Raw genomic sequence first — 12275 nt, 5'->3', positions numbered from 1 at the left:
GAGCGGGTCTCAGTCCTGGGCCAGCTGGGCTCTGGTGTTTAGCGCAACCTCAAGAAGCACGGTAGGTGGAGCTCAGGTGCCACGTTATACACGGACACGCTGCCTTTGGAGGGAGGGACTTGCTGTTGCTTTTAACCAAACAGCGCCTCCATCGACCCTTTCCGTGCAGGGAACTTGTCTCTGAGCTGAAAGGCACACAGATGTGAATAATTATGAGGAGAGCAATTCTTGGGGGAAGACTTTTGGCCCATCCTGTCAGAAGAAGATCGGCAAAGGTCCCTTTGGAAGCTGCTCTTGGGAGGATTTGGGGGTCATCTGGGGGAAACTACACAATTGAAAACGGGTTTCTGACAGCATTTACCATACCCTCCTCTTTCTTAGGAATAGAAGTTTATACTGTATTTTAATTCATCTGCCAAGTTATAGACCTGCAAGCTTTGCGTCGTTAGGAGTGCTTTTTGTTTTAAGTGCCTGAGCTCTGGAGTCAAATTGCCCAGGCTTAACCTCTGGCTCAACCACTTACGAGCTGTATAGCCTTGTTCAGGTGAGTTAACTTCTCTGTTAAATGGGATAATGATAATAATAACCTCCTTAGGGGATTGTTGCAAGTGCATGAGGTAACCTGTGTGCTGGATGCTAGTACATACTCAATAATTAATAGCGATTATTATTTTTTCCACAAAACTTACACCAGGCACAGAAGGTGTGACAGGAATATCTTGAGATTGCAAGTTGCAACTGGGGACTTGGAAGTGGGAGAATGGTGAGAAAATAACTTTTCATATAAACCCTTGGGGTTTCTTTTCTGGACTTTTCTATATATGATACTTTCAGTCATCAGCCATCTACATTGCCTCAAGGAGAATTAGAGTGGCAGGAATATAAAGAGGAAACAAAGCAGTTAATGTTCCATCTTGGACTTCAAAATAAGCTTGTGGAGCCAGCCCCAGAGACCTACTTGCACAGCCAAACTTTTTGTTTGCAAGAGCTGATTTTGTGGAGATAAAAAGAGGCTTTTAAGAAGACAAGCACAATGCCCTGAAGGAGGCAAGGAATCAAGTTTGTGCTGTAACAACAGACTGCAAGAGAAGACTGGGGGACTCAGGCAATGACCTCCCGAGCAAGACTGGACGAGACTAGGGTGACCACATAACTTAATGTCCAAATGGGTCACTGTTGAGAATGAAAAGGGGCGTTATTATTCATCATGCTTGCACCAAATGAGCAAGTCGGGACACGACCCAGGCAAATCAGGGACTGTGGCCACCTTAGCCAAGGTGCGCTGGACTGAGAAAGGGGAAGAGGAGCTGCATGAGGGAGGGAAGTGGCACCTGAGCATCATACGGAGGAAAGCAGGATCAGCAGAAAGAGCCCAACATCATCTCTTGCCAGTACCACAGAGCTGTAAGGAACCAGCTAGGACCGGCAGCCCATTCATCAACATGAGAGTAAACCGCACTTGTCACCTGCCTGATGAGCCACATGGCCCTCTAGGGAGGGCCTTCTGCCTGTATCTGCCAGCATATTACCTGTGCATCATCCCGCAGAAGGGATGCCCATGCCTCCCATAGACTTTGCTGAGCCACATTCAAACGTCCCTACGTGGACGCTCTCTTTTTCAATAGCCCAGGATATTCAGAAGCCTTAAGGAGCAGAGAGAGGTGGGTGAGGGAGTCCCCAGCATCCACAGTTGGGTGGAATTAGATAGTGTTGTAACCCACCTCCTGTTACAACAGATTCTAGCTGAATTTCTTCAGCAATGGCAAGCAGCATCTGGGCAGATGAGGGTGGGAGATGAGAAGATACCGGTGCGAAGACCAGGAGGACTGAGATCTACCAGAAAAATCTTAATGCCAGTTTTCCCAGCCCAAAAGAGAAATACAGCTCATTTCCCAGAGGTGAACATAAAACTTGCATGTTGGTTGTTTTATTCTGGTATCAACATTGTAGGAGTCTTAATTTGACCTTAAGGGCATTTCTTATTAGACCAGTAAGAATACTGATGTTCACAATCACCTACTCTTGTAACTACCAGGAACCTTTTAGAAAACATTTCTTAGGGTGAATTATGTATTTATATGTAAAATACCAGCAAACATCCTTATGGCCATAACTTTTGGATGTTTTCAAACCAGATTATAGCAAGACAATGTATTTTATTCAGCAGATTTGTTTTAATCTAATTATGTAGGTGAATAAAAATTACTGCATGCTGGTGCATCTAATGTAAGTTATCTATTATTCACACCACATTTACTTTTAATATTCATGCAGATTCCCTTTGACATAACCTACTGTGTCACAGTTAATCCAATAAAGATAAAATATAGCTCAGCAAAACACTAGTCGATTCCAGCTTTCTGGTAATTATTAAAGACTATTTCACACTGGTTCCTTCAATCAGTATATCTCCCCTTGGATATGATGGCGCTCCTCTTTGAAGCTTTCAATCCTCCCAGTGGATTCAGAGGAATACTCAAGCCCCTTTTCAGTCTCCGGTCTCAGAGGTAGTTCAAAGAGCACAACAAGGCTTCACAGGTTTATCCTCAAAGGCTGACACTGTCTGTTTGATGTATGGTGACTTAAAAAGTCATCTCTGGCAAAGCATGTGTTTGCTACCAGTCTATCGAATCAGCCATTTATCAACTTCTCTGTATTCACCCAGTGCACCTGCTAACAGCTCAAATGAGAACACACACTGTCTCCTGCTGGACTGACTATTGATTTGATTCCCTCCTCTAATTTTATATTGTTTTCCTGCCCTGTGGATGAAGCAACTCCTTTACTGGATGAAATGAACATGGAACCTGTGAACCAGTGGCCTTTGGTGGTTGTGTTCAAGAGCCCCGAGGGCAACAGACTCTTCACAGGTTGAGGACAGCTGGCCTGGGAGAGTGGCTTTCCTATCCCAGCATGCCTTGTTTTTCACTATTACCCACATCTCAGGTATCTCATTGTATGGGCCCTGCTAGGAACTTCAGAGAGATGACTAGGAACTCCCAACCTCATCATCAGAAGCTGGACATATCCAATGTCTAACCGGCGCATGCAAATAGAACCCTGGATTGAAGATAGGGATACACCAAATTCCTCTCATTTTAATCACCTCACCGTAACCATCTCCATGCTCCAAGGAAAATCTCCTTTATTCTTTGTAATCCTAAGCACTTGATTCCAGCTGAGACGTTTTCCCTTCCACTTCTCTGTCATTACTTGTTTTTAATTAAAATGAGGCTACCTCGCTGCATCATGAAAATTATTATTTATGAATGACTTCCTCAGTTTAATCTCTGATATAGTCATATAATTTGATTAACATTATAGTTAATGCTTCAACTATAGAAAACACTATTTTGATGGATTCTTACAGAAAAGGACAAAGATAAGATCAATATTTTTCTGTGCAATATATATATATATTTTTGAATTTCATTTATTTTTTATACAGCAGGTTCTTATTAGTTATCTATTTTATACACATTAGTGTATATATGTCAATCCCAATCTCCCAGTTCATCCCACCACCACCACCCCAACCCCCGCTTTCTCCCCTTGGTGTCCATAGGTTTGTTCTCTACATCTGTGTCTCTATTATTTTGAGATGGAAATAATTCTGTGATTGAAGAGTTAGTTGTAACATGAGGTAGATCTAAGATTATTATTTGTTCCCGATTCCCTTCCTATTTTTACAACAAATCATTCCCCCCTTCCCTTTTTTAGTATGCCTTATAGATGGTGCAATCACCAAGATTCTATCTATAATACTCTTTTATTCTTGTTTTGTACACATTCTCTGGATGGTCTGATTCAATCATGGCTCCAATTACCATCTAAATACAGAAAACTCCCCCAAATCTATTTCCAGCTTTGATTTCTCTGCCAAGCACCAGCCCCTATTTCTCTCTGATAAATGTTTCCATTTAGATAGGTTGCAGGCAACTTAATCTCAACATGCTCAATACTCAACGCATTATCCTTATACATAATTTCTCCAGAATTCTTTGTCGGTAGCTGCTAGGTATTATGTCCCTTATCAATGGAGTCAACACCCTAGATGTAATTGATCTCCAAGTAGCATCCATTAAATCTTTCTCACATCTACCACTTTCTCTATACAACCATTGTCACAGGCCTATCTCAGGGCCCTGTCGTCTCTAGCTCTGACCACTTCAATAAACTCCAGATTCACCACCCATCTTCTTTACGATTGTTATTATATTTGTTTAAAACAAGATTTAACCATGAATCTCATGGTCTCATCTAACTTCTTTATTAAAAAGCAATAAACTCTAATTGCTTGCTTAAGTTGTTTTACTGCCTCCTTTTGCCTTTAGGATAAAGTACAAAATTACCTAGCAATGCCTAGGAAACTGACCATAGCCAAGTAATTCATACAGTGAATACTAGTTCTTTACAGTAAGCATTGGTAGTTTAAGTGGTTAGAGGCAGATGGAGGCCACCCTTACAAACTCCCTACCAGGTAGCACATGCCAATCAAAATCAGTCTCAGATCAAACTCAGTCAGACTCATGATCTTGAAGAACAAAATGCAAAGACTTACACTATCATATCACTTGTAATAAAGCTATAGTCATTCGCAGTGTAAGGATAGAGAACCAGATCAATGGAACGAGTGGTCCAAACATAAACTCACATATACATGGCCACTGACTGATGACAATTTGACACCACAGAGCAGTGGAGAAAGGGCAGTACTATCACTAAATAGTGCTGGGTCATTGGATAGCCACATGGAAAAAAGAATGATTCTTCAGCACTCCCTTATACCGTATCCTAAATCAGCTGAGGAAAACTGTACATTTAAATGTGGAACGTAAAACAATGCAGCTTCTAGAAGAGATATTCCAAGCGTGAGAAGGAGCTGATGTGTTGTTGCTGGCTCTGAGATTGAGGGGGCCATGTGCAAGGACTAAAGAGTGACCTGGAAGAACTAAAGGAAGCTTCCAGTTGACAGCCAGTCAGGAAACAGGGACCTCAGTCCTACAATTACAAGGGACAATCGTCTATCAACCACCAGAATGAGTAGGAAGCAATTTCTTTCCCAGAGCCTCTGGATAAGATCCCAGGCCAGCCAACACTTTGATTTCAGCCTTATAGGACCTGGAAGAAAGGAACTAGTTGAGCCCACCTGGACTTCTGGCCTACAGAACTGGGAGATAATAAATTTGTATTGTTTTAAGCTGCTAAATTTGTGATAATTTATTATAGCAGCAATAGAAAACTACTATACTCGTTAAGAAGAAAATGGAGAGATAAATTGTAATAAATACTTACAATGGACTGCAAAAGAGCAGGGATCAGTAAACTATGACCCACAGGCCAAATCTGACCTATGCTTGCTTTTGAAAATAAAGCTTAATTGGAACAGAGCCAGGTCTATTCGTCTGTGTATCATCTGGGGCTGCTTTCATGCTACAGCAGCAGAGTGGAGTAGTTTTACCAGAGCCCATATGGCAGCCAAAGCTGAAAATATTTACTATCTGGCTCTTTAAAGAAAAAGTTTGTTGACGCTGGTAGAGAGGAATGAGAAACAACTAACTACATATAATAATGTAGATGAATATCACAAAAATAATGGTGAATAAAGTTAGAAACAGAAGAGTACTTACTGCACGATTTTGTTTATGTAAAGTTCATAGCAGATAAAACTAATCTCTGCTTGTAAGAGTAAGGTTGGTTTGAGAAGGAGGACGGGGAAAACAGTGATTTAGACACGGGTGTGGGGAGGCTTCTGGGATGCTGGTAATATTCTCTTTCTTGGTCTGGATGGTGGTTAAATGGCTTTGTGAAAAACCCATGAAGCATAATCTACTCACTTATTATGTATGCTAGTTATTGGGTTGGCCAAAAAGTTCATTCAGGTTTTTCTGTAACATCGTACGGCAAAACCTGAACGAACTTTTTGGCCAGCCCAATACTTCCACAAAAAGGAAATTTAAAATAGTATGACTTTATTCAGACATTTAAAAGAATATATACTTATGAGGTCCTTAGTACCACTGAAATAAAATTCAAATCTTGTATTTAGAATGTCCTCTGGAGTTCATATGAGGACTTCACTGTCTCTAACATCTTTTTTTTTTGGAATTTATTTAATTTTGGCTGCATTGGGTCTTTGTTGCTGCGCACAGACTTTCTCTAGTTGTGCAGAGCTAGGGCTACTCTTCGTTTCGGTACGTGGGCTTCTCATGACAGTGGCTTCTCTTGCTGCGGAGCACGGGCTCTAGGCACGTGGGCTTCAGTAGTTGTGGCACATGGTCTCAGTAGTTGTGGCTCACGGGCTCTAGAGCACGGGCTCGGTAGTTGTGGTGCATGGGCTTAGCTGCTCTACGGCCTGTGGGATCTTCCTGGACCAGGGCTCAAACCCGTGTCCCCTGCACTGGCAGGCAGATTCCTAACCACTGCACCACCAGGGAAGTCCCTCTTACATCTTGCTACTTGGACCAGTAGCATTGACATTGCCGGAGACCTGGTTAGAAAGAATCTCAGCCCCACCCTAGACATGCTGAGTCAGAAACTGTATCTTAGTAAGAGCTCAGGTAATTCCTTTCCACATTAAAGTTTGAGAAGTACTGCTCATATGGATTTGCTATTTCACTGCCGCTTATCCTTCACAAAACATATATTTCTACATGGACAAAAGTGCAGTTCTTGGCAGCCCACATGCCCCAAACTTGTCGCAGGCACCTGGACAGGACTGCTCTGGAGGCAAACATACCTGCCCATGCTACCTAAGTTCAAGCTCTCTGATCTCCACATACTCAGGCATCAGAAGACACTAGGGCCCACATTTCCCTAACTTGCATTTGAATAGGCAAATAGAGCCCAGATTTATCTTTTTTTTGTTTTTTGCGGTACGCGGGCCTCTCACTGTTGGGGCCTCTCCCGTTGCGGAGCACAGGCTCCGGACGCGCAGACTCAGCGGCCATGGCTCACGGGCCCAGCTGCTCCGCGGCATGTGGGATCTTCCCGGACCAGGGCACAAACCCACGTCCCCTGCATCGGCAGGTGGACTCTCAACCACTGCACCACCAGGGAAGCCCCAGATTTATCTTTTTATAACAATAAAGGGAACAAACATGAGAAGTTTATCCGGAATAAATATGTCAGCCTCTTTCTCTATCACCTTACAATTCAGACCTCAGGGGGAATATAAACACATCTGTGGATTATGTTTATAATCTCAAAGGGTCAGTTGTTCATCTTCAGAGAGTTTCATCTTCAGAGAGTCAAATAGAATGAGAAAAGTTGTCTCTGGGAGAGTAAGATCTCGTTCATGTAGGAAATAAAACAATATTTTCTTCTGTAGAAAACTAAAGCAAGGTTATATATCATAAAACTAGATGTGGGAAACATAATAATGTATGGTTCCATGAGCAGAGAAGAATGGAGAAATGACCCTTGCTGGCTAACAGTTCTTGTGTTAATGATTCAGAATGAAAGTTAGAAAAGTTGTATTAGAAATTTCTAGCCAAAAGAAAAAGAAAAAAAAGGTCTTCCCTGGTGGCACAGTGGTTAAGAATCCACCTGCCAATGCAGGGGACACGGGTTCGAGCCCTGGTCCGGGAAGATCCCACATGCCACCAAGCAACTAAGCCAGTGCGCCACAGCTACTGAGCCTGCACTCTAGAGCCCGCGCACCACAACTACTGAAGCCCACCTGCCTAGAGCCTGTGCTCTGCAATGAGAAGCCCGCGCACCGCAACAAAGTGTAGCCCCCTCTAGCTGCAACTAGAGAAAGCCCGCGCGCAGCAACAAAGACCCAACGCGAACAAAAAAGTAATAAAAAAATTTCTAGATAATTGTCCTATGATCTGAGTGCTCCTGATATTTCTTTCTTACACATAATACGGCTTTAAAATGGCCATTATGGTGACTATAATGCCGTTTGTTGCTCCTCCCAATTCTGAAAATCAAATCACCCAGTGGTGCAAAATTTGAAATCACGGGGGGGGGCGGGGGGTGAGGGAAGAGAGACTTTGAAGGAAAGTAACTAACCCTGCTCTACCAAATAATGTAACTACTATGTCATGAAACCAATAATGCCACTGTGGCAGGGACGAGTAAGCAACCAGATGTGGGACCTCAGTCTCTGTGGAAGAATAGCCAAAATAAGTAGTTTTCTGTTAAATTTAAAATTTTTGTATTTTGAGGTATAAAGCCCTCAACTTTGCCAAAACTTTCGTAAAGACATTGAATAAGGGAGTGAATGAGTGAGGGAGGGAGAGAGTGCAGGTGTGCATATTCTGAAAATCAGTTGAAAGGAGCTAATTTCCATATTAGGGTCAAGATGCTGAGAAAAATGTTTGGGACATACTGGCAGGTGAACTACACTGAGTCCAGGCATGGAGCTTCTTGCACCTGCCAGAGCCTGAGGGGACCTCAGACTGAACGTCTCCTGGTATTTACTGCAGTCTTACGTAGGACAACAGAGTTGCCTTTGGAATCAGGGTTTGAGCCAAACACCTAGAAACTAGGAAGCAGAGTGACACCAGCTGATGTGTGCTTTCTCAGCTGAAAAGGCAAGCATAAAAGTTGCTGCTCAAAATAGGATATTGGTCATACTGCAGGGTATAAAATGATCTGGGAGTGGCTGGGTTTTCTTGTGTTTATATAAATAATAGGCAATTTTGCTTTTATATTCTCTCACATTCAAGAAGAGAATATTGAACATATTTAGGGTCTATATTGCCAATTATTAAAATCATTATTTTTAAAGAGAAAAGGAAAATATTTAAATATGGTTTATCATTTATGTTATGTTGCTTGTTATATACTTCAAAATACTCAACACAACGCTAGTATAATATAAATGTGTGTGCTGACTTTTCTACCCAAGGGGCAGTTGTTATAAATAGGAATCCACATTTCCTGGGTGGTTATCTAACATTAAATAACAAAGGCCACACTTCAGAGGTAACTATTAAAGGCATGTTTTTTATCCTTATCGCTTATCCACACCCATAGTTTTGTTAACCAGCATAGTGAATACTTGACATAGATTCTTACTGGAGAAACTGGCCACTGGATATTAGAAATGGGCTCTCATTAGTGAAATGAATGGTATTTAAGATATGTGGACTGGCTAAGATATTGAGGAGCACCTGAAAGGACAAAAGTTAGGACTTCTTTAAATTTACTGGGTCCATTGCATGAACTACTTAGTGTCAGCTTGCTAATGGACGTTTGTTTACAAAGTCCTGGGCCACTTTGCTGAGGTATGTTTTTTAAATACTTGTCTGTGTATATGGCAGCGTTTCATCTGAGATTCGGTTTAAGAATGAAGAGGAGGAACTGTCCTTCACTCACCTTCAACATTTTAGCAGCTACCATTTTTCAAAAGCGAATAACTAAGAGTTGTTCGTGACCAACTTGCTAAAGTCAGTTTTCAAGAATTTATTAAAACTTTATTTATATGCGTGTTTCATTTGTATAAGTGTTCTTTCACCAGTCTGTTGATATCTCTGGGGAATAAAAAATGTTCAGACGTTGGAGCTGGGGGCCATGAGTGACATTCGCTTTTGGCAATTCCCTAGGTGACAATAGCTATCATTTCCCAATTTGGTTTCCTGATGCACTTCTGCCTACTTAGGCCTATCCCATTAGTCTCCATCTGTGGGGATATGAAGATTAACCTTGCTCAGTGTTATGTTGGAGATTTGAATTGGAGATCAATTTCCTTTAGGGAAGAGACTATCAATCAATGTCAACCTTTTATTTATTCAACAGCCACTGTATGCACAGTATTGTTCTAAGTCCTTGGAGAATTATCAAGATTGCATATGTATTGTAGACCATGATCTCCAGAACTCATGATCTACAGGGGCACAGAAGATAAAAAGGTGTATTTAATTTCATTATCTAAAAATAACCTTCGGTGACAGCTATCTATAGATTCACTGCTGAGAGCTCTAATTTGTGGTAGATTCCAAGTCTTTTAAAAGTCTCTTTTTCCTTTAATTCCTTTATTCCTCTATCCTTTCTTTTCTCTCTCCTTCCATCTCTTCCTTTCTGCCTTCATTTCTCCCCTTTCATTCTCCCTTTCACCTCCCTCACTTCTTTCTCTTCTGCTCCCTCCTTTCCTCTCTTCCTCCCTTTTCCCCTCTCTCCCTTCCTTTCTTCCTTCTTCCCTTTGCCTGAATAGTTTATTTGAGCATTTCCCCCAAGATAGTAAAGAATCTACTGCTTTGTTCTCCTGTCTTCACATCACGAGGTTAAACGGCTTTATTTAAAAACAAGTGTTCTCTCCTCTCTCAGAATGTGCCTGTTGTGGGATGCTGGCTTTTGAGCGCTTCCTCTTAAGGCCATGCTGAGGGCAACTGGCCCTCTGCTTTCACTGAGTGTTGGTAAATTTCCTAATAGCCCAGATGAACCTGAACCCTACTGCTCCTGAAAGCTCCTTGCCCTCATCTTGCTACTTGAGGAGCCAGGCATTTTGGGGTTTGAATCTTGGTTCAGCCACGTTCTGACTCTGGCACTGGGCGAAGTGTCTAAATTTTCTCAACCCCAATTTCTTCACCCACAAAGTAGGAGACACAATGTTTACAAAACATTACAGACATAGTTCTCTCCAACTTTGGTTACTGTCATCACTTTTGCTTTATTTTCACTCTAATTCTTGGTTTCTGATCTTACTGGACCCTGAACCCTCTACTCCACTGCATTGGGATGACTTGCCTGTGTCCATTCACCAGGTATCAGACCCAGATGTTTCTCCTAAGCTCAGTATCCCTGTCTCTATCAGAGTACCAGGTCCTCCATGCCCACACACAGGCTGAACTGATCACAGAGACTCCTGGTTCTTTGCCTAATCTATACCTGCATACTGGGAGCCATGTATGCCAACAGGATTCATTTTAATTGGGAAGATCAATAATTCTTCCTTTAGTTTCCTCAATAGTTATAAATTTATGTAATCCCCTTCCCAGGATATATTTAAGCTCCAGATTGATACCCAACTACATGAGAAGATTTAGAAATCCTAGTCATCCAAGTGCTTAAGAATTTAGGACCTAGGGTCAGAAAGACTGGTTTCAAATCCTAGCTTTGCTATTTAGTAGCTGTGTGAATTTGGGGAAGTGTTTTAACAGAGTTTTAGACCTTAGTTCCAGCCCTACATATTGATCTAAAGACAGCTGTTTCACGTAGGGGAAGAAGCATGGTCTGGGGCAGCAGAGACATAGTTTCAAATCTTGCACCTAATATTTATGGAATGAATCTCTCTTTCTGCTTCTGTTTTTCATGTATAAAATGGGATAATGATGCACAGTAAACGATGGTGCTTGCCTGCCACTGAGTAAGGGGCATTCCTGTTATAGACCAAGGAGAACTGGAGAAAGGAGCACAAATCTGTTCAAGGTTGCATTGTAGACGCCAGTCTGAGTGTTCTCAACTTATTATTTTTTTAAAAAAAGGGAGAAGGATATTCCTGGACTAATACTACTGAAGCTTGTCACCTGGGGCCCAAAAGAACTATCAGAATTGCAAATTTTCAATCTCTCTGAAGATGATGCCTACTAGTGTATTGTAAGGAAGCTCTTGAACAAAGAAGGTAAGAAACCCAGGACGAAAGTGCTCAGGATTCAGTGTCCTGTTACTCCACGTTTCCTGTGACACAAACATCAGTGTATCGCTCTGAAGAAACTGCATACTAAGCAAACTAAGGACGAGCCAGCAGAATATGATACACTTTTGGCCAAGGGAATGAAAGAGGCCAAAGGAAAATGCCAGGAACAGACTGCCAAGAGACAGAGGCTGTACCTGCTGTGAGCTTCTACCTCTAAGTCTGAGTCCAGTAAAAACATGATTTCCTAAGAGTAACAAATTAACAAGATCAGACATTACAAAAGATTAAATGAGATACAAATCTATGAATATGTTTCACCACAAAACGATCTTGAAACTGTTATTTCTAGCTCCCGGAAGGGTACCCTTACATAAGGGTCATAGTCAGGGTTCAAATGGGTCAAAGAAAGAAAGAGCGATTCTTTCTTCAACCTGCTTTCCATGGTGCTTCTGGCTTTCCTGGGTCTCTCTCACTTTTCTCTGTTCTCATGCCTCCTCTTAGGTATTGCTCCTGGGAACCTCTTCCTTCTCTTTTTCTGGGTCAGCTGCCCAGCCCAAGCCAACACAGAGCAATAACAACATCACTCGCCTCTAAATCTCACTTCTTGCTACAGGGTGCAATCTCCTGTCTGTGAGTTTACTTCAAGTTCCGATGTCTCTTCTCTGAGGGTCTCCTCTGTGAGAGACAC

The 12275-nt window shown here is 41.9% G+C and overlaps 1 pseudogene; it reads left to right on the top strand.

Annotated features, from left to right (window-relative positions):
- Positions 1-1220: 1220 nt before the first annotated feature.
- On the top strand, positions 1221-11835 carry LOC101277677 (40S ribosomal protein S6-like; annotated as a pseudogene).
- Positions 11836-12275: the final 440 nt, after the last annotated feature.

The sequence above is a fragment of the Orcinus orca genome, chromosome 6 (genome assembly GCF_937001465.1).
Source record: "Orcinus orca chromosome 6, mOrcOrc1.1, whole genome shotgun sequence".
NCBI classification, from domain to species: domain Eukaryota; kingdom Metazoa; phylum Chordata; class Mammalia; order Artiodactyla; family Delphinidae; genus Orcinus; species Orcinus orca.
Note: the sequence above shows the minus strand (reverse complement) of the source record. Positions and strands in the feature narration are given on the sequence as shown.